The following is a 22,987-nucleotide window of genomic DNA, read 5'->3' on the forward strand; positions in this document are numbered from 1 at the left end:
GATTTTCTTCCAGGACAAGCGTGATCCCTTGGCCGCCCAAATAAAAGACCCAATCTCACTCTGCAATCGTACAAAACCCTCTTTCTCAATCATAAGAGGTAACGTATCAAATAAGAAGGTTATCTTAGGCAGCACCATCATTTTTACAAGGTTAACCCGTCCATAAAGCGTTAGAGGCAGATGGACCCACCCCCTCAAGCCAGAGATATTTCCTTCCTGACTTTAGCAAAGTTAACCTTAGTGATATCCTTTATATCTTGAGTAATTTGGACACCTAAGTACCTTATTTCTTTTTTACAAACTAAACCCTCCGCTACCATATTCCAGGACATAATTTCTGTCTTATCAGCATTTAGCTGATATCCCGAAACTTCGCCAAATTTCTTCGTTAAAGAGCCTATGGTGTCCAATGTTTGATGTAAATTTGATGTTAGGATAACTATATCATCTGCATATAGCCCGATCTTTCTAACCCAACCCTGACATTCAAAAGGGGGTATCCCACCTGCCTCTCTGATTTTACAGGCTAAAGGCTCTATATACAGATCGAATAACAGGGGGGACAAGGGGCATCCCTGCCTTGTGCCTCTCATTACTTTTATTGACTTTGTTAGTACCCCGTTAACTAAGACTCTCGATGTAGGTGACTGATATATTCGGGCCAAAACCCCACCAAAGTTGACCCCCAATCTTAAATGTACTATCAAAGCCTTCAAAAACTCCCAGTTCACACGATCGAACGCCTTAGCGGCGTCGAGGGCGACCACAGCCAGAGGGAGGCTGTATGTACCTGCAAGGTCTATGCTTCCAATCAAAGAGAATATTAACTCCCTTAAATACCTGCCCTTAATGAATCCTCTCTGATCTTCGTGGATAAGGTGGGGGGCTATCCTAGCAAGCCTATCTGCCATGATCTTAGTAAACAACTTATAATCACTGTTTAAAAGTGAAATAGGCCTGTATGAATCCAGGTTCTTTGGTGATTTTCCAGGTTTCGGAATAACAATAATATTTGCCTCATTCCATGATGTGGGAAGAGTCGCCTTGCCTAAAAAAACCTCGTTAAAAACTTTACTTATTAAAGGCAGCAAGCTCCCCCCCAAAACCTTATATACCTCCACCGGTAGTCCATCCGGGCCTGGTGCTTTCCCTTTTTTTGACTCTTTAACAGCTTTCTCTACTTCCCCCTGGCAGATTTCTAGGTTTAACAGCTCTTGCATTTCTTCTGTCACTGGAACCAAAGCTTTTATCCATTTTTCTATTTCATCCTTTTCGGGAGCAAGATCTTCCCTATATACCTCCTCAAAGTGTCTGTAAAAAGCTTCAACTATCTCTTTAGTTTCTGTCACTACACGGCCTGAATCCCCCTCTTTTATTTCTTTAATCATACTTCTTATCCGATCCCTCCTGGCTTTCCACGCAAGTAGTTTACTAGTGCCTTCTCCATATTCAAAGTGCATCAGATTCGAGGCCTCCCATCTTTCTTTCACCCTCTTGTTAACCACTGTGACTACCTCTTCTTTCAATTGCTCCAGATCTTGCACAATTTTTTCCTTCACCAGCGGGTCCCCTGAATTCACCATTACTGTCTCCTTCTGACGAATCTCCTTCTCTAGAACCTCTATTTTATTAAAATAAACTCTTCTTTTCTTTGCCCCCAAAGCTCCCAGTCTGCCCCGGAGAAAAGCCTTAGCCGCCTCCCAAACAATGTCTATCCTTGCTGAACCCACATTTTTCTCCACAAATGCATCAACTTCCTGTTTAAGGATTTCCATAGCCTCATAATCATACAGAACAGTACGGTCCAATCTCCAAACTGGAGCTGATTCAATAGATTCCATTTTAAGCTCCAAGTTGACCGCTGAATGATCTGATAGATGTACCCCCACATGCATTATCTGATTCACTTTATCTGTAAGTCTTCGATCTATTAGAAAGTAGTCAATCCGAGACCTGTGGTTATATTTTTTATTATAGTACGTATAACCTAATGCCTGGCCTGCCCTTAGTCTCCACGCGTCGCTTAAACCAAACTGCACTATCAGGTCCTTTACTCTAAGTGACATTGCTATTGGTCAGGGCCCTGCTGTTAGCTGATCTGTCTAGTTTATTATCCAGCACCGTATTAAAGTCGCCTGCTAAAACAATAAAACCTGTCAGACCCATCATTTCTTTGATTAGTTCATCTAGGGGGCCCACATCATCTTGGTTTGGACCGTAATACCCTATAATATTATATATAAGACCATTTATCCTTAAATTCACGATCAACCATCTTCCTTTGATATCGGGCACACTTCTCTCTGCAAGACAATCTAACCCTTGCCTGATCAGGATAGCAATACCTTTAGTCACCGCCGTTTGTGGAGTGTAAAACACTTGCTTTAACCATCGCTGTGAACCTAAATATTTCTTACATTCTGCTTCCGTTAAATGAGTTTCTTGCAGAATCATAATTTGAACTGAAAGATCTCTCAAGTATTTCATAATCCTATCCCTTCTAGCTTTGACCCGAAGGCCATTTACATTCCAGGACATCCAGGTTAATACCTTAACTTTACCCCCCACCATCCCACATCTTCCCACTACTTTTCGACACCCAGGTGAAAAGATGACTTATGAGAACAAATTTTATCTTTTTTCCTAACCCAACCCCGTGACCTTTCCCTCCTGTCCCTCCTATCCCCATCTTTTTCCCCTCCCTCCCATTCTTCCTCCCCCACCCTCCCTCCCCGGAAAACCCAACCTTCATCCTTAGACCCATCCTGGGTCCTTTGAGTGCCTGTTCTGCTGGTCGTGTTTCTATCCACTACTTTTACCCAATCTAAAAAAGTCCTCGGCATGGTCCTTACTGTTTCTCAACTGATTTATATCGGTTTACTCTTATACCTCTCCATTCTGACATTGTTCCAGAAAAGCGTCTACATCCTCAACAAATCTGAACGTGTACATTTTATTTTTCCACATCACTTTTAAAAAGGCAGGGAACTTCAGTTGTACACTCGCTCCTAAACTTCTTAATGGTTCAATTCTCTTACCTAGCTCCCACTGCCTATTGGCAGTTACCACAGATAGGTCTGACCGAACCTCAACCCTAGCCTCTCCCACCCTCAATGCTCCCTTCTTGAGAGCAGCTGCAAGGATTTTTTCCTTTAAGCTATATGTTTGAAAATTTATCAAAATCCTCCTGGGTTTTGAGCGATTTGGATTGAGTCTGAAAGGGTCCCGATGTATTCTCTGAATGTCCAAAAGAATCTCTTCTTCTGTTTCTTCTAACTGGAGTTCTGCCTTTAATAGGCGCACAGTAAAATCCCTTATATTGTCTCCTTCCTTCCCCTCCGGAAGTTTCAAAATGTTTAAATTATTCCTGCGCTGCATATTTTCCAGTCTCTCTAAGCGTTCCTCATAGATTCTTTCCTTATGTCTTAACTCGTCCAGGTCTTTACTGTGTACCCCCACCTTGCCTTGAATTTCCTTAATTTCTTTCTCCAGTGCTTCTGTGCGGACATTCAACTCCTCTTACTTGGCCTCCAGCAAGGCACAAGCCTCTCTGATCCCTTCTTGATTAGCCTTTGACTCCTCGAACCCTCTGTGCACATCTAAGTCAAGCTTTTTTAATAATGCAATAACTACAGAGTCTGAACCCCCTACCTCCATGAAGTCCTTGTCCCTTTCTCCACTCCCTCCTGACTTTTCAACACTCTGTGTCTCTAACGTACAGGGTATTTCCTCTGAAATCCCGGGACCTCCACAGGCGCCCATCTCCTCTTGCTCAGTCTTGGCCACATCCTGACTTTCTTCCTCCATTTCTAGGATTTTATACCTGTTTGGACTCACAAGCTCAGTCCAATCCACCCAAACCTTGTCTGAACCAGACTTCTCTATAATGCTTTCAACACCTCCTTCCTGTGGAGTCTTCTCACTTTCTTGCTCTTGCTCTTTAATTACTCCTTCAAATTTTCCTGGAGGAGTGCTATCTAGAATAGACCCCCTTGTAAGAACCAACGTCTTGGGCTGCGGCTTAAAATAATCGTTCAGCGAGGGGTTAACTGTTATTTTTTTCCCTGTTTGCTTATTCTGTTGTTGTACTGTATATGTTTTTTTGCATTAGTCTTCTGACACCTTTCTTTATTTCCTCTAACAGCTCCTTGCTATTTATTTCTTTGACTCATAATATGAAAATGTCTCGAAGATGAGCTGACCATGTTTGTGCTTGAGAATGTTATTGGCCATTTGAGGAGAGCTATTGTGTAATTGGTTGCGAGGCCGGGTTATGTACATTTACGTAAACAATGTTGAAACATAGTTAACCAAATGTAAGGTTGGTTCGCAACCCTTCGGCACTCTAAGTACACATATATTATTTATCAACATTCTCTTTCTATTTTTATTTTCGTGTTGGTTATAGTTTAAACATGGTGTTTGTAGCATGACGTAGAGGTAACAAGTCTTCTAAGTTTATCACTGCTATTTTCATGACTCATGGTAACTATGGCAATTGACAACCAATCAAGCCATAGGTTCTGGTTTTGATGTGTCAGCATTTCATGTGTTATATAAACTGACGTTACTAACAGCAGAGTAAGTGAACAAGGCGGAGGCTTCCGCCGAAACGCGTCTTTGCAGCATGTTGGATTAAAAACTTTTTCTTGAGTATAATTCATGGAGTCAGTGCCTTCCTTACATCATTTGGGAATTTGGATTGGTAATCAATATATATATATATATATATATATATATATATATATATATATATATATATATATATATATATTCACTGAAAAAAACATAGGTTATAGACCATATATAGTTAGGAATTAGCATTTAAAAAACCTTATTTTACTCACACAAAACCATTGAAATTCCATATATAGTTAGTTGCACTAACTATATATCTCGCACCCGCAATCCACTGCTGATCATGTCACATATTACATCATTCATGACATGGTCAGTGACATCACTGATGACATCACTGATGACATCTCAAATGACATCACTGATGACATCACTGATGACAACATCCAGTGACTGTATGTTTCTGTAAAGTTAAAATATGTCTTACATATTGAAGAATGAGTGGATGTATAAGTGTCTGGATGAAGGATTTAGTAGGTGCGTGACTGACTGTATGAGTGAGTGATTAAATGTGTCTCACTGAATGCATGGGTTAGTGACTAAACTGTCTTAATTTGTGCATCATTATGTCTGTTGTGATGTAAACTGCTGCATGTGTTGATCATTAGCTATACGAGAGGCTATATGTGTTATTAATTGGTTGCCCAAGTATTTCTATGGGAGATTGAGTTTGTGTAGGGGTGACTGGAAGGTGTGTGACTCTATGCATAGATGTGTGAGCAGTTTATTCACTAGGTGTATGAGTTCAAGACTGCATGTGGAAACAGCTACATGGGCAGTTGACTGTGTGCATGAGTGTATTGATGAGTGAATGGATATCTCAATGCTACATGTCATAGTAAGTACATATGTTAAACACAGTACATGTGAGAGTTGGCATATATAAATAACTGTGCATGAGAGCCACTGAATGAGTGAGTGGTTGTATCGATCATTGTGAACTTGTATCAGGGATTGTATAAGAGAGTAAATATGTGTTAGTATATGTTTCAATAAGTAAGGTGTGTTTAACTGTATAGTTGAAGAAATGGAGGTGAGATTGTTTCTTTGCATGACTGACTGGGTGTGTGAGTAACTCCATGGATGAGTGGCAGTGTGTGAGTGTCTGTATACACTGAGTGTATCTAAGGTTATATTAGAGTCTGAAGAGGTTTATCGTATTAGCACAAGAATGATGTCAAATGAGATGTCATCAGTGATGTCATCAGTGATGTCATTTGAGATGTCATCAGTGATGTCATCAGTGATGTCACTGACCATGTCATGAATGATGTAATATGTGACATGATCAGCAGTGGATTGCGGGTGCGCGATATATAGTTAGTGCAACTAACTATATATGGAATTTCAATGGTTTTGTGTGAGTAAAATAAGGTTTTTTAAATGCTAATTCCTAACTATATATGGTCTATAACCTATGGTTTTTTCAGTGAATTTCAATGGTTTTTTAATAGCAAATATCATAAGCTGTCGAATGTCAAGTACGTGGTAAGTAAAAACATTTTCGTGTTTATGCACACTGATCTGCTTTGAATGCTGCCCCCCACCCCTCATTTCTATTAGGAGTACTCTCTCTTTGCAGATAGTGAAGGGTAGTTAACGCAGGCCTTTGCCCCCGTTGCCCCCGTTGTAATCCGTCGTGCCTGCTTCTCTCTCCATTTGATTGATTGTTCTCTTTGGTTCATTCTCTATTTACAAACAAGCACAGAGTCGCAATACTCTGTTTAGTCTTTGCAGATAGCGAAAAATCGTGTAAAAAAACAAAAGGAATCGAGCAAAATCAGTAGGCCACTAATGGGATCTCTTTTTGACCTCCCTAAAATAGAAACATTAGGAACAACCTGTTGATAATACCAATGTGTATGTACATAAGCGGCGTTCATTTGTGTTCACAGTACCCTTTGTTGATTGTTTGAATCGAGCATTGAATTGTTCGAAGTTGATTCTCTTAAGAATCTTCTCTGCCTGCAAACGAGGAAGAATAGGAATATTCTCTCTCCCTTTGCAGATAGTGAAGGGTAGGTAACGCAAACCTTTAACACGTCGTGCCTATTTCGTTCCTCATTGATTGATTGTTTCCCCAAACATTGACTGTTTGGGAATTGGTTCTTTTTGCAGGTATTCTCTGTTTGCAAATATACGTAGGAAAATCTTTGCAAATAGTGAAAGGGTACGTAATGCGGACCTTTCTCCCCCGTTGTAATCTGTCATGCCTATCTACTCCCCACTGATTGATGCACCTGTTTCACCCGGACCATTTACTAGAGATACGTCATCTGGCCCGACCAGAGAGCACCCCTAGTGAAAAGGACATATGCAATAATAACGAAGTGATCACTGTATCCTGTTAACAGAAACTTTAGCATGAAACAACCTGGAAAGAAAAGAATAGGAAAACGAAAATCAGTAGGCCACTGATGAACATGAACTTTTATTAAACAACGAACAAAGAAACGATAACATAACGTAATGATAAAACCTATTAATGTCCTAGAAACAAGAAAACGTTAAAATATGCCAGTGGTGAGAGACCAGAAAAACAGTAAGAGAATCCAAATCACCCCTCGCTGTCCCACCGCCTGCCACGCCAAAAAAATCGATAGACTAGGGAAAATGCAAGTCAGTAGAACATCCGCCCCCACTCTGGAAACTTCCAAGGTGGGGCAGGGTTGTGGCTACGCCCAACCGGGAGCAGCCCATATAAGGCGGGTCCTGCTGCCATGCCTCGGCCAGGAGATCCTAACGTAGGGTGTAGCCGGAGGAGAGGCCGAGGCCAGCGGGACCCGGCCAGGGGATTGCCTTTACAACGCTGAAGAGTTGCAGGGGGGGGAATATCTCCTCGACCCTCCCCTCTCTCTCCCAGTCCGGCCGCGGTGGCCCTTGACAGTTTCAGGTAGTCCCGCCACATGCTCTTCCGGTCCGGCCACCAACGGTCGGGGGGGCGAGGCCGACCGGATCCGGCTGCAGCCGATAAACCAAGAAACCCGTTCATGGGGCCAGAGCCAGGGGCGTCCGGCCGACATCTAACGGAAGCCCGGCCCGAAGACGGACGGGACACTTCTTCTTTCTTGAATAATGGCTGCGACAACACTGGGGGGGGATGTCTTGCACATGCCTCCGACCCCCCCCCCTCGTCCTCATCGCCTGGTCCGGCCATAACAAATCTCAAGCGAGACGCCGTGGGGTGCACTGGGAGGGAGAGACGGTGCGAACAGGCCTCTCCCGCCTCCCCAGGTGGAGGCTTCCCAGCTGCACCCTCAGCGCTCCATGCGCCCGGAAAAGGGTTCTTCCACTGTGGCCATGCTGCAACGTCTCGCCCGGCAGGGTGGAGCCCGTCCGCTCATTTGACCCCGCGATCGCCAGTAGCTACCGAACTCTCAAAATGGCGGTCGACCTGGCAAGAGCGGGCCCAGCATAAAGAAATGGCCCGGTCACTGGTTGACTCCACCACCGTAGTCCTCCACGACCTTGAAGATTCTAGAGGAGCCGCGGGAGTCTCCGACCCCCGATGGGGAATGACTGCCATGATCGCCCGTGGAGTGACGAAACTGTATCCGCGGGACGTCGGCGCTCCCATGCTGGCGCCAGCCTCACTTTGAATTACTAGAATCCTGCAGACCTCAGTTCCGGTGAAAGCACAGTGTGACCCGGTAGGAAAAATTGTTGCACCCCCTCCCCTTTTTGACTGATAGTTCAAACCACCGATCTTTCCTTTGCCCTTTTAACGGAACTTTGGACTGCCTCCCCCTCTTTTACATTTTCTAGAGAAAACAAAACATTAACCACTACATTAGCATAGCAGTTGACACCAGAACTGTTTTCAAATTGAAAACCAACAACATCTTCAACAGAATCCTTTTTGTTTCTGCTGTGACCCTGCTACAGCACAGGCATTGTCCCCAGCAGTAATTCTGCAATGCCGGTAAGAATAGCTGTGGTGCCTACTGGACTCACTCACCCCCGCGGCGCCCCACGCCGTTATTTGCTGGGCGGCAACTTACTAGACATCACTTTCGTGCCATCTAGATTTCAGCGCGTTCTGCTGCCTTGGAACTATTCGCACAACAGACTGCTACTGACGACCCACCCCCAGGCAACATCTTCTGAATTTTCATAATTTGAAAGAACTAGTAACATGTCCTCATCAGGAATTCAAAAGAAATTGCCACGGTCTCTTCGTTGTTTAAATGTTTTTACTGTTTTTGTTTTGTTGTATATATTTATATGTTATTAAAGTTTTATATTCCTACTACTTTGTTGGAGTGCTATATATTTTTAATGTGACACATAATTGTAAAAACTTTGATGTACAAAGAGTCATTCCTGGAATCTTCCGCTTCAGGCTCGGTCCCCTCCCCAATCACAATACAGGATGGTTTTCAGATAGTAGGAACACGTGTGGTGTGACGGATCTCATCGGGTGTGGGCCTTGATCTACTATAACTCCTTTGAAGAGGGGTGATTCTTTACAGCTGGGGCCATAAACTACATCTGCAGGGCTAGGTGATAGCCTGGACAATCGGACACAGAGGAAGAGGAGTGTCAGAGGGTGCGGTAGTGAATAGGGCGAAAGGGAGGTGTCGGGCGGGCACAGAGTGTGATTTTCAGGGAAGAGCAGCGCAGATGGGGGGAGGTTTATTGCCGATGCATAAGACCGAGAGCGGGGGTGACCAGTGCCTGGGGAAGATGCTTGCGAGGGTGGGGAGCCATGCTACGAATCGACAGCGTGCAGAGAGTGGGTCTGGTCAAGGCATCTAAAATGGCTGCCGTGCACGACAAAAGTGTGGCATTTCAAAAAAGGCAAGATGGCGCAGACAATGTTTTTCAACACTTCCTCATTTCCTTCGAATCGAACGTTAACAGACGTTGGTGCATATTACCAAAGTTAAGCGATATTTATCGCTAACGATGCTTACCAACGAGTTTTTTACCGCTAAGCATCGTCAGAAATTATCGAAGATAAACCTTGCTATTATCAAGGTTTATCGCAAATGCGATAATAAACGGCCGCAATGCATGAATATCGCTAAAAAGTCAGCGATATTCATGCATTACCGAGCTAATGCTCTTAGCCATGTTATCCACCTCCCATTGGATAACATGGCTAAGAACTGCTCAGGGCAGGTGTTAGCTTTTGGAGATAATCGCGCTTAGCGCGAATATCTCCAAAAGTTGGTAATAGGAGATAGATATCTTGCATGTTGTAATGCAAATTATTGTGGTATATGGAACTCATACCATAATCTCTCAGGAAAGCAGAAACTGATCCTTTTGGGACCGCCTAAAAAGGCCTAGGGGGTGAGGGGCACTCTACTTTGCCCCCTTTTCACGTTCCGAACTATTTTATTTTACTCTCTTCTGTAATTACACAAAATAGCAGCGATAAGATGCATCGGAGACACACAGTGAGAGAAAGGAGGCCGGAGATGAAGAAGAGATGTCAAATACACATTGGAGATAATATAGTGGCAGAAGGGAAGTAAATATGAGTAAACTTACCATGTAACATAAAAATGTTGCACTCTATACTATAAGTCTCATTTTATACTACAATCACTTCGCTACAACCTCATAAATTAAAAATAAAAATGAATAATGTCTCAAACAATTTTTCATTTCTAAATATAAATGTATTCTTCAGAATTTTCTAAATTTGAAAGAACTAGTAACATGTCCTCATCAGCAATTTCCTCATGAAAAGTCTGCAATGATGATTCTTGTAACTCTATGGTCTCCAAACATTCGATAAATTCGCCATCAACAGATTGATCAAAAAAATCATTCAAGTCATCTCCTCCTTGTGACAATATTTCATTATTGGTGCTGTCAATTTCAATCAATGTAGTGGAATCATTCAAGTCATCTCCTCGTGACAATATTTCATTATTGGTGCTCTCAATTTCAATCAATGTAGTGGAATCATTCAAGTCATCTCCTCCTTGTGACAATATTTCATTATTGGTGCTGTCCATTTCAATCAATCTAATGGAATCATACAAGTCATCTCCTCCTTGTGACAATATTTCATTATTGGTGCTCTCAATTTCAATCAATGTAGTGGAATCATTCAAGTCATCTCCTTGTGACAATATTTCATTATTGGTGCTGTCCATTTCAATCAATCTAATGGAATCATACAAGTCATCTCCTCCTTGTGACAATATTTCATTATTGGTGCTCTCAATTTCAATCAATGTAGTGGACAATTCAAAAGAAATTGCCACGGTCTCTTCATTGTGAGCCATTTTATTTTGAAATTGCTTGCTGTAAATTGCAGAAAAAAATAATCACTTTCATTTATCGTTTTTAGTAATACATAATATAAAACTAACTTTATCAAGTATTTAGTATAACAGAAGGACTGCAAATAAATAACAGAAAACATTTTTCAAATTATCTTCAAGTGTACAACATAGTTCCCCTTACAAATTAACAACTCACCTTTTTAAAAGTAGGAGAAGTGTTAGTACTGTGTAAATCAAACACCAGAAATTCACCACCAAAAATTCCTCACAAATGTACCTCAGACAGTAGTATCACAAAATGGCTGTGGTTTCCTCTCATTTGACATATATACATAACCAATTAACTTTCATCACACACAAATACAAAACCAAAGTAACATTTTAATTGGTTCTAAATTTCAACACTTTCAAATGTGTTTTCCCCATGCAATTTTCCATAGGACATTTACATACGTCTACAGCCTGAATGGCTGAACGGAATTACACCAAACTTGGCAAAATGGTACATCAAACCTAAGAGGTCAGGAAGGATCTACTATGCCCCCTTATGGTCATTTCCCCCTTCGCTTTGGCTTCCTCTTGTCTCTCAATCCTACCGAGAGACAAGATGGCGGCCGCTACGGACTGTTTGGAATGTTGACAGACGCCGGAGAACCAATCAGCTTCGCAAAGCTCCGTAACGCGAAAAGTACGCGAAGCGGAGCGCTGTTACAGATATATATCTTTTTTTGAACGTTAATTTCTCAAAATCCACTGGAGCACATATATTGAGACCTAGCAAAGGCACATCGGGCTACCAGTCCCTAATATTTTGCCAAGTTTCGTGCAAATCCATTCAGCCGTTCGATTATTATTATTATTTTTTTTTTTTGCCCCGCGGGCCCTTTTAAAACCTCCACATCAAACCTAGGGGGTCAGCGAGGATCTACTATGCCCCCTTATGGTCATTTGCCCCTTCGCTTTGGCCTCCTCTTGTCTCTCGATCCTACCGAGAGACAAGATGGCGGCCGCTACGGACTGTTTGGAATGTTTACAGACGCCGGAGAACCAATCAGCTTCGCTTCACAAAGCTCCGTTGCGCGAAAAGTACGCGAACTGGAGCGCTGCCCGGTCCGCTGTTACAGATATATATCTTTTTTTGAACGTTAATTTCTCAAAATCCACTGAAGCACATATATTGAGACCTACAAAAGGCACATCGGGCTACCAGTCCCTACAATTTTAAAAACACGTTTTGGGACCCCCCTTTTTTCTCGGCCCCCCCTTGACGAACCCCCCCCAAAGGGCTGCTCAGAAACAAAATGTGCCATTTTCCTGAAAATTTCAGCCAATTCCGTCCACAAACGCCAAAGTTATTAGACATAGAAGTTTCAAAAATCCCATAGGGAAAAAATCCTAACTATATATACCTACTGGCGACCGCCAGTAGGTAATATATATATATATATATACATACATACATATATATATATATATATACATACACATATACATATATATATATATATATATATATTCACTGAAAAAACCATAGGTTATAGACCATATATAGTTAGGAATTAGCATTTAAAAAACCTTATTTTACTCACACAAAACCATTGAAATTCCATATATAGTTAGTTGCACTAACTATATATCGCGCACCCGCAATCCACTGCTGATGATGTCACATATTACATCATTCATGACATGGTCAGTGACATCACTGATGACATCACTGATGACATCTCAAATGACATCACTGATGACATCACTGATGACAACATCCAGTGACTGTATGTTTCTGTAAAGTTAAAATATGTCTTACATATTGAAGAATGAGTGGATGTATAAGTGTCTGGATGAAGGATTTAGTAGGTGCATGACTGACTGTATAAGTGAGTGATTAAATGTGTCTCACTGAGTGCATGGGTTAGTGACTAAACTGTTTTAAATTGTGCATCATTGTGTCTGTTGTTTTGTAATCTGATGCATGTGTTGATCATTAGCTATATGACTAACTATATGGGTTATTGATTAGTTGGCCAAGTATTTGTATGGGAGACTGAGTGTGTGTGTGGGTGTCTGGGAGGTGTATGACTCTGTGCATAGATGTGTGAGCAGTTGATTCACTAGATGTATGGGTTCAAAAGTGCATGTGGAAACAGCTGTATGGGCGGTTGACTGTGTGCATGAGTGTATTGGTGAGTGAATGGATATCTCAGTGCTACATGTCAAAGTAAGTACATATGTAAAACACAGTACATGTGATAGTTGACATATATAAATAACTGTGCATAAGAGCCAGTGAATGTGTGAGTGGCTGTATGGATTATTGTGAACTTGTATCAGGGATTGTATAACAGAGTAAATATGTGTTATTATATGTTTCAATAAGTAAGGTGTGTATAACTATATAGTTGAAGAAATGGAGGTGTGATTGATTCTTTGCAAGACTGACTAGGTGTGTGAGTAACTCCATGGATGAGTGACAGTCTGTGAGTGTCTGTTTACACTGAGTGTATCTAAGGTTATATTAGAGTCTGAAGAGGTTCATCGTATCATCACATGAATGATGTCATCAGTGATGTCATCAGTGATGTCATTTGAGATGTCATCAGTGATGTCATCAGTGATGTCACTGACCATGTCATGAATGATGTAATATGTGACATCATCAGCAGTGGATTGCGGGTGCGCGATATATAGTTAGTGCAACTAACTATATATGGAATTTCAATGGTTTTGTGTGAGTAAAATAAGGTTTTTTAAATGCTAATTCCTAACTATATATGGTCTATAACCCATGGTTTTTTCAGTGAATTTTCATGGTTTTGTAAATGCTAATTCCTAACTATATATGGTCTATAACCTATGGTTTTTTCAGTGAATTTCATAGGTTTTTTAATAGCAAATCTTTATAAAAATAATACATTTTAAATCGAATTTTATATTTTATAGTTCTGTCATTTTTTTTTTAAATTCTTTTTGGTGCGCTCCCGGGGCGCGGACAGGTGAACGCACGGGTAAGCGCAATCTTGCAGCGCGCCCCGGGGCGCGTACTGATGAGCGTACCGAGAGCGCTATTGCCGCGAACGAAAACAACATCGTGACGTATCGCGTAGCCGCCACGCCTTGCGTCATAAGACACGTATCGCGTAGCCGCGAGATGCGTCTTATGACGCACCGCGTAAGCGCACCTGGAAGCGCATACGATCGCGCAACGTAAGCGCCCCGATGCGCTTACGATACACGTCCCGGGACGCGCCCCGGGGCGCGTAGCGTAAGCGCGTCAAACCATGTGACTTTAAAATAACACTTTTCATTGGTTCAGAACTTTTTTTTTTTCCAAATTGTGTGAAACCCACCCATTTCTCTCACTATTGCTTTGTACTTGGAGAGAGCAAGAGCTGTTCTGTGTACTGTGTTTATCTCCTACTTTTCTGATCTACAGCAATGGCTGCAAGAGAGTCATCCAGCAGTGATTCAGAGGGATTTTTAGATGAGGACCCTCCTCAGCAGAAGAAAAAAAACCATTTCATCTGGAAATTTTATGACATCCCTGAAGGACAAAAAAAAGTCAACGCTCCCAAAGTAACCTGCAAAATATGTGGGAGTAGTTTATCCAGAGGCAATCCTCTGAAAAAATATAGTTTTGGAAATGCTAATTTAATCAGGCATGTGAAAAGAAGACACCCTAACAACTTTGCCAGGGAGAGTGTCAGAGAGCTGGCACGGAATGTACCCACAGATGGCGGCAGCACCTCCACTGGTGGAGCAACACCGTCGGGACCACCCCGTGGAAGAATGGTCCCTAACATTCAGCCGGTGTTTGCAGGCATCAAATTTCTCTGCACGGAGTGTGACGAACTGCTCTGCTATGGGGAGCAGAGTGTTGAACTCATTGCCCTAAAGAAACAGCAACACCGCTGCTCTGCCAGTCCCTAAATTTTCACATTTTTTTGCTCCTGTTGAGCAGTTTTGGAATCCCTGTTTTTGTTTTTCCCTTGACAAAAACCAAATAAAATATAAAATTGTTTAAAAAAGTCTAAAAAAATATAAAACAACAAAAACAAAAAAATATATATATAAAACAACAAAATCTAAAAAAAGTTCTTTTCAGAACTACCTCCAATTTATAAAAAAATGCTTTTTTAAAAAAAAAAAAAAGTCTGTCATTTTTTATCTCTTGGTACGCTCCCCAGTAAGCTCCCCGGTGCGCGTACCGGGCGCTCCCCCCCGCGAAAATCGAATTTTTTTTATTTATTTTTTTACCCGCGGGAGCCTTTTATGGCCCCCACATCAAAACTAGGGGGTCAGGGGGGTGTACCCTGCCCCCTTTTGCTCATTTCCCCCCTTTGATTTTTGCCAACTCTTGTGTCTCAAGACACAAGATGGCGGCCGCTGCGGACTGTTTCGAATGTTTACAGACACCCGAGAACCAATCAGCTTGCCGTGCGCAAGTCGCGTGGCGCGCCCGAAGCGCTCCCCGGTACGCGTACCGGGCGCGGCTCTAGATATATATCTTTTTTTAAACCTAATTTACTCAAAATTCACAGGACCACATATCTTGAGACCTAGCAAAGGCACATCGGGCAAACAATATCTACAATTTTGCCAAGTTTCGTGGAAATCCATTCAGCCGTTCGAGCTAAAAGTGAGGCCAACCGCACTATGGAAAATTGCATGGCAAAAACACGTTTTGGGACCCCCCTTTTTTCTCGGCCCCCCCTTGACGACCCCCCCCCAAATTTTCAGGGGCTGCTCACAAACAAAATGTTCCATTTTCCTGAAAATTTCAGCCAATTCCGTCCACAAACGCCAAAGTTATTAGACATAGAATTTTCAAAAATCCCATAGAGAAAAAATCCTAACTATATATACCTACTGGCGACCGCCAGTAGGTAATATATATATATATATATATATATATATATATATATATATATATATATATATTTATATATAAAGAGGTATTGCAGATTTGTGCACGAAATGATGACCATAATGGTTATATCAATACATTTGTTCATAGTCTGATGAACCCTCTAAATATTCATGAGTTGTGAATACTGCAGACATTTCTAGATCTGACATCATATTATTAACAGTCTCGAAGTCCCAATTATCAGAAAAGGTACTGGAGGTAATAAAGTCACTTAATGAAATCTTGAATAAGTGTAGAATTTTCAACAGCTCTGACGGGCCAAAAATGTCATATTCAGTTCTGTCCCAAACTATACCATCCGGTATAGGAACGGCTGTGATGTTCACTGCTGACAAGACTCTTTGTTCACGATGGGATGATTTGTGTGGCTGGAGAAGTAAGTTAATTTTTTACTTGCTGTGTCCATTTGAATATATCTTCCATTTATCAGCATGCCCAGAGTTATTACCAGAGCTAACCAAAGTAGAAAGAAGAATATTCCCAAAACAATCCATAGTTCAATCCATGGTGAAACCAGATAAGTCTTTTTCAGGTGATGAAAAAAGTGAGTTGCTTGTTCTTTGAAAGTTCTTTGTGCTGGCGTCGTTTCAGGTTCGCTGGGATCCTCAGAAAATGTATAAAAGTTAATGAAATAGGCAGAGGCAGTTCTGTCAATGGTTGGAATTGCATTCGGATTCATTGAAATCACTGGAACCACTTAATCACTTGTTACTTCGTTGTAGACATTCGAATCAGGAAAAACTGTTATTTAAGTCTCAAGAGGAACAAGTTCCATAGCTTTATTGCTTAGTCCTTCTTTTCTCACTGTAGAATCTTCAAAGGTGATGAGTCTCTCAATTCGAACCTCTTGGATTGTAGCTAGAGGAGTGCGTCTGCTACATTGGCGGAGTCCACTTGGCCTAATAGACACAAATCTTCTCTCCTTTTTACTAGCAAGGGGCGGCAGTAAAACTGTTCTTGAACAATGGATTGCTAGGACAGGTACTGGTTGTCTGTAAAAGACCCAAATTCCTTCTTTTCTGCAATCTTTTCTCTGACTAGATCACCAACCTTTGGGATCCAGACAGGCCTTGCTGGGATGGTTTGTTTTTCCCCAGTGGTGTTTGGCTTCAGAAACATGTTGCTTTGTTTAGATCTTACTTCATTTCAGTCATGTAAAACAGCCAAACGATCTTTGATATCAAATTTCTTATTTTTCCACCACTGTTCCATGACAATCAAGGTCTGGATCCAACATTCTTGTCCCAAATAGGACCTCATATGGAGTGATACCCCCTAGAGAACTTCTTGGCAAGTTGTTAAGACTACATTGGACCCTATAAAGATGTTTGACCCACCCATCACCCAAACCTAATACCCTAGCTGTTATAGACTGCTTTATGTCCTGTTTTTTTTCCCACAAAATAATTTCCCTCAGGATGGAACGGAGAAGAATACCGCAATTCAATGCCCAAACTGGCCATGGCTTCTTTGTAAGTACGAGAGCTAAACACAGGGCCCTGGTCTGAGTGTAGTGTGCCTATTGGGTATGTGCTGATAAAGACTCGCAAATCTTTTATAACAGTTCAAGCGCCAGCCGAGCGCTGAGGCCACATCCAAAGGAATCTTGAACACGAGTCCACTGTGGCCATGATATATTTATAGTTACCATCCCTTTGTAAGGGACCGCAGTGGTCCAGGTAAACACAAGCTAATGGTTTATCTGAAATTAACAGGGGCCTCTGCGCAGGACGTTTCACAGTAGAGACTTTCATCTTTCGGCATATTTCACAGTCCAAGACATGGTTTCTGGTTTGTTTCCTAATGCCAGGCCACCAGTATCGTTGTTTCAATAATGACACTGTGGCGGAAACACCTGCATGACCAGAGGCGAGCGCTTCATGTTCTGCTAGGATTAGTCCTAATCTATATTCCATGTTTGGTATTACCCTATCCCCCACTCCAGGGATTAGTGCAAACTGAAGATTGTTCACATCAGTTATATATGAGTATTTGAGTGGAAACCCTTTAGGTAACGCTGTACCACTGTTTTTGCTTGAAGCACTGACAGCCAGTATTATTTCACTATCTATTTTTGTTTTTGAACGAGTGATTGCAGCTATGGAAGCAGTCTGCACAGCCCCTTTCGCGGCTTCATCAGCCAATGGATTCCCTTTAACGTGAACGCCATCACGTTGATGACTCAGCGTGTGTATCACGTGACTGTTTTGTACTCCGTTTCGCAACTGAACGACTTGTTCCCAAAGTGTTTTGTGCTCGATTGTGCTACCTTTTGCATCTTTGAAACCATTTTGAAGCCAATTCTGTACATATTTATTGTAATATTGAACACAGTAAAAGGAATTGCACACTATGAGTGTGGGGAATTCGCGATCCGTATTTTAAAGTGCCATTATGAATGCTTGTAGTTAAGCTCATCGAGCTGTACAATCTCCTAGAGATTGCGTTTTTGTGACAATAGGTCTGAATTTGCCATTGTGCATACGACCTTTAAGGATCGCCCATGCAGCACTATAAGCTTGTTTACCCCCCGTAGTGGGTTGTGCTGATCCGTCAGTATGAATTATACATTCATACTGGTCTAAGGTAGAATTTCATCAGGTAGAGGACATTCGTGTTCGTATTGCAGCGATGCTTGTGTTTTCAAATAGGTATAAAAAACATATTCAACATCAGTTGCAGGAAGAGAATTAACCCATTGTTTCCATCTTGGATGTTAAGCTTTTGCATTCAGATTGCTAGCTTTTGTAAATGCCTCTAAGGCTGGTGCAGGAGATATGACCATAACGCGTTTCCCCTGTGCTAGGACTCTTTCTTTTGCTACAGCGGTCTGAACTGCTGTCAGATTTTTTTTTGTAGAAGGGAATTTAATTTCTGCTTGTGTGTACAAATGTGATTTGTATGCAATTGGTACTTTTTCACCTTCATTAAAAGTTAAGTAGGTGACTCCGCATTGACCCGGAATGATTTTGGATTACTAAGTTGCGTACGTTTATGCATGTTTGTAAATGTTTTGTTGCTAACATGTGTGTTTGTAGGGAACGCAAAATTTCTGTGTGTTTTCGTGTCCAATTTATTGTTTTAAAATCAGGTTTGATTAATTCCTAGAGAGGTTTAACCCTTTCTACGTAGTTTAGAATGTATGTTCTTCCAAAATTTAGGAAACCTAGAATCGATTGTAAGTTTTTCAGCATTTTTGGAAGATGGAGCAACGCACATTATTCTAAAAAGTTGGCTGCCAGGCTTTTGCCTTCACTTGATAGTTCATATCCTAGAAGAAGGACTTGAAATGAGCAATTCTTGATTTTTTAAAATCGAATTTATACACCTCTGAGGCGAAGCCCAGTATAATGTTGTTCACCCTGTTCAAGTGCCTGTTCAGGTCATCGTCTGTCAGGCAGATATCATCGACATATGACAATGCCTCGTCATCTTAAGTTTGTAGTAACTCTGTTACCCTTGCTGAGAAGAACCCCACACTATTCTTCAATTCTTGAGGGAGACGACAGAATTGACGCTGTGTCCCCATCATTGAGAAAGCAGTCAAATACCTGCTTTCAGGTACAATGTTTTGACAGAAGAAACCATTTGATATGTCTAATGTGGTTTTATATTTTTTACACATAATGTTATTCATTAATGCTGTACTGTGTGCATTTTGCACTGCAAATGTTTTACAACAAGAGTTTAGGTGTGTGTAATCCAAAACTAGACGATATGTATTGTCTGGTTTGGAAACCGGAAACAAAGGATTGTTCATCGATGAGATGCCTGTTTGAATCACCAATTGGTATTCCAGTTGATCTAACATCTCTGTGACCTGTTTTTTAGCTTCTTGCTTAATCGGATACTGCTTTGTGCAGTTGGTTGATTTTTTTAACTGGATTTTATGGTGAGGTGAGTCCTCATCCTATCGTACATGATTTTTATATAATTCTGGGGCTTGGGCAACTGCCCATTTCCTGGCACAAGTATATTTTAAATGTACTGGAATAAAGTTGGAGAAGCCTGGCATAATGATGTCTTTGCCATGTGGGCACTCCCTGACAAATTCTGGTGGCCAGTCTTGTTCCGCTAGAAGTATATCATAACCCTTAGAAAGTCGCTCCCAAAAGAGTGCTTTCACTTTTCTTGGTATATATCCCTTCATCCGTGGTGTTATTTCATATACCCTATGTGGAGAGCTAATCCTGGTATCTGCAGTTTCAACTTCAATGTCTTCATTCAAGTCCACTGTCTTCAGAAGTTCCTTCAGGTTCTGACGAGCTATTGATACTTCTGCTGCGCTGTCCAACATTGTCTAAGCCCATTCTCCGTTCTTGAGTTGTGTCCTCAAGATCCTCTGAATGTCTAATCTTTAGACTTGCTACCTTCTTTTTGCTGAATTGAGGTTTTGTTTTGTTTTTCTGAACGTGTTGATCATCTTTGGACGTCACGTGTTCTTCCTTGTTCTATGACCGTCCTTTTCTTTCGGATGTCTGTGACGATATCTGAAAGGTACGAGAGGAAGGTGTATCAATATCTTGATACCTGTCAGGTTTTCACAAATTATCCCTATTCCTGAGGTTATACCTCCTTTCAGAGGGCTCCTTTTGAGGAGATCTACATCGGGATTAAGAATCTTCTTTATTATTTTCCCACTTCTTTTTAGAAGTGGTAGGAGCGTTTTTAGTAAAGACCTTTTCAGGACTTTCAGACAGTTGTGGTTTAATTGTATAATTCTACTAATCTTTGTATATTACTAAGTAATTCATCGTCCGACATTGCTTCAATGTCAGAGTCAGGTGTATAGCTGGCTAAAACCGGCCAAGTTGCTCCTGGTCTACCTAGGGGACCGAGCCTGGTAATGTGATTTACATGTATTAGGGCGCTTTTAAACCAGATCTCATGCTCCTGGTATGTAAGTGGAATTTCAATATCCTCAAAAGGAATATATTCCTCAGGTGGTTGATCTTCTTTGTAGAAGGGAAACATGTGTGTTACTGGATTTGATTCTGAGAATACTATCCATGAACAGAATTTCTCTGTCTGGTGATATTCATGTGCCTCTATCACAAAAACTGCTCTACCGCCTCTTGGTGTTAGGCCATGTTTTATAAGTTTTAGAGTGATGGCTCTCCATATATTTGGAGGAATGATTATAGCATTCTCATCGGTTTTTCATTAAAATCTGTTAAGTTAAAAGCTGGTACGGCGTTGTCGCCTGTAACTCCACCGGTTTCGGTGTTATTGGCTTAGTCGGCCATTGTTTAATGAAAATTGCAGAGCAAGATTCAAGGGAACAAAGATAAGGTGCACAATATTTTCGAACACTGTATCCTTCAAAGTTGAACAAACCAAAAAGCTAATACATAGGATTTTCGTCCTACTCAGATATGGCGGATATTATCCCTACCCACTCCAGACGTCTTTTGGAGTTTTGTGAGTAGGGGTCTCTGCGAGAAGCACAACTGAGTTACTTCAGTCTCTAGCATTAAATTAGTGCCTTACCAAACCATTGGACGCCATGTAGTGCACTTCCTATATCCCTGATAGGCTCTGTGCATTGGAATAATATACACTATAGTTTTGACATAGGACTGAGGTCAGTATGTCTCTATCGAGTACATTAAACTTAATTACTTGTGTGAGCCAGCTAACTCAGAGGTCGCTAGAAACTTTCTCGAATTAACAAGAAGGGATTAGTTTCTGACAACTGCATAAACATGACAACTTTGTTTCCCTTAGAGTCGGAACAATATCTTCAGAGTTGTAGAAACAATAGATAGCCGTTTTACTCAGCCAATCGTGCATGCTTCGTTTCTACACAGTTGCACAGAAATAGATAGACGGGCGTTTCAATAAAAAGGGTTTATTGAACAGTCCTATTTCTCATGCAAGAGATATGAACTGCTACAATCGTAAGACTAAATGCGAAGTATAAAATGTACAGCGTTAGCAGCAAGATGAAATAAAACTGTAATAGCATGTCTTGTAGCTATGGCATATATTCATTAAAATACATACATAAACAACACAGGCTAAAATACTCAACTGGTGCTTCTAAAATAAACCTACCTCAGTGTACCTAACCTAAGTCTAGTACGAGGGAAGAAGTAGGTGCTGTCTTAGTCTGGTTTAGTTATACCAAGAATTACCAAAAGTTTCTCTAGGTGTCTGGTCAGTGCGTCCGTTGGGGACTTGACTTCCTTCAGGACTTGCTGTGGCAAACCGCGTCGAGCAAGTAGGTAGCCGAACCGCACCGTGCCTTGCCATAGCAAGTGAAGGTATATTTATACCTTGAAGGTGTTTAGGAATGCAGGTATTGACATAAAAGTTGGGCATTAGAACGTCATGAATTATCGCCTAAGGAATAGATGTTCATGAATAAGAAATGAGTTCTTGGAGAAATCAATATCCAGGCAAGGGGAAGTCTTAAAGGCTTAAGAGTCTGGTTTTCCAAGAACCCGTTGTGACATAGATGAATGGATGTAAGTAGCCATACCTGTATTTGGTTAGCATGGACAATGCCTAAATAAGGGCTGCATTTCTATGCCTAATTAAGAGCAATGTGAATTGTACCTACATAAGGGCATGAATCGGGAATTTTATACGGAATCTAAATCGAAGCACAGCAGCCAAAAATGTTGAGCGCATGAGAAGGAGAGACCACGAGAGTGCCATATTAACAGAGCTATGGCACTCTCTTCCCTTCCAGTCCAAAATGCTATGCTTAGACTAACTTTAAAACTTTCCCCATTTTGTGTGTGTGCCCACAGTGTAGCACACATGCAAAGTCGGAAAAGAAAGGAGAAATAAAAGCATTTCTCCATGATGATGCCTATTTGAAATGGGTGTTGTTTTTTGATGCATAATCCTGTCTACTTTTTTTTTACGAAATAGGATATTTAGTCATAAAACATGTTTCATGCCTGAAGTGCCTGTGAATCGGGTGGCACTTCAGCAGGACCAAAAGTAAAGAGCTATTCCACTGCCTGGGGCTACTGTTCTCCCTCTAATATTGGATGACCCAACGAGGTTGATCGGCTTACCCCTGAGTGTATGCAGGTCTATTGTTCTAAATAGAAGAGAGGGAGACATAAGGTGGAAAGGTGCATATGACAGGAGATTAAAAACTAAATTTGCAGTCATCCTAGTCTGGCACATCCATCCAAGTAGCAAGAACAGTGACGTGTTT

This window comes from Lissotriton helveticus, chromosome 4_1, assembly GCF_964261635.1.
Source record: "Lissotriton helveticus chromosome 4_1, aLisHel1.1, whole genome shotgun sequence".
NCBI classification, from domain to species: domain Eukaryota; kingdom Metazoa; phylum Chordata; class Amphibia; order Caudata; family Salamandridae; genus Lissotriton; species Lissotriton helveticus.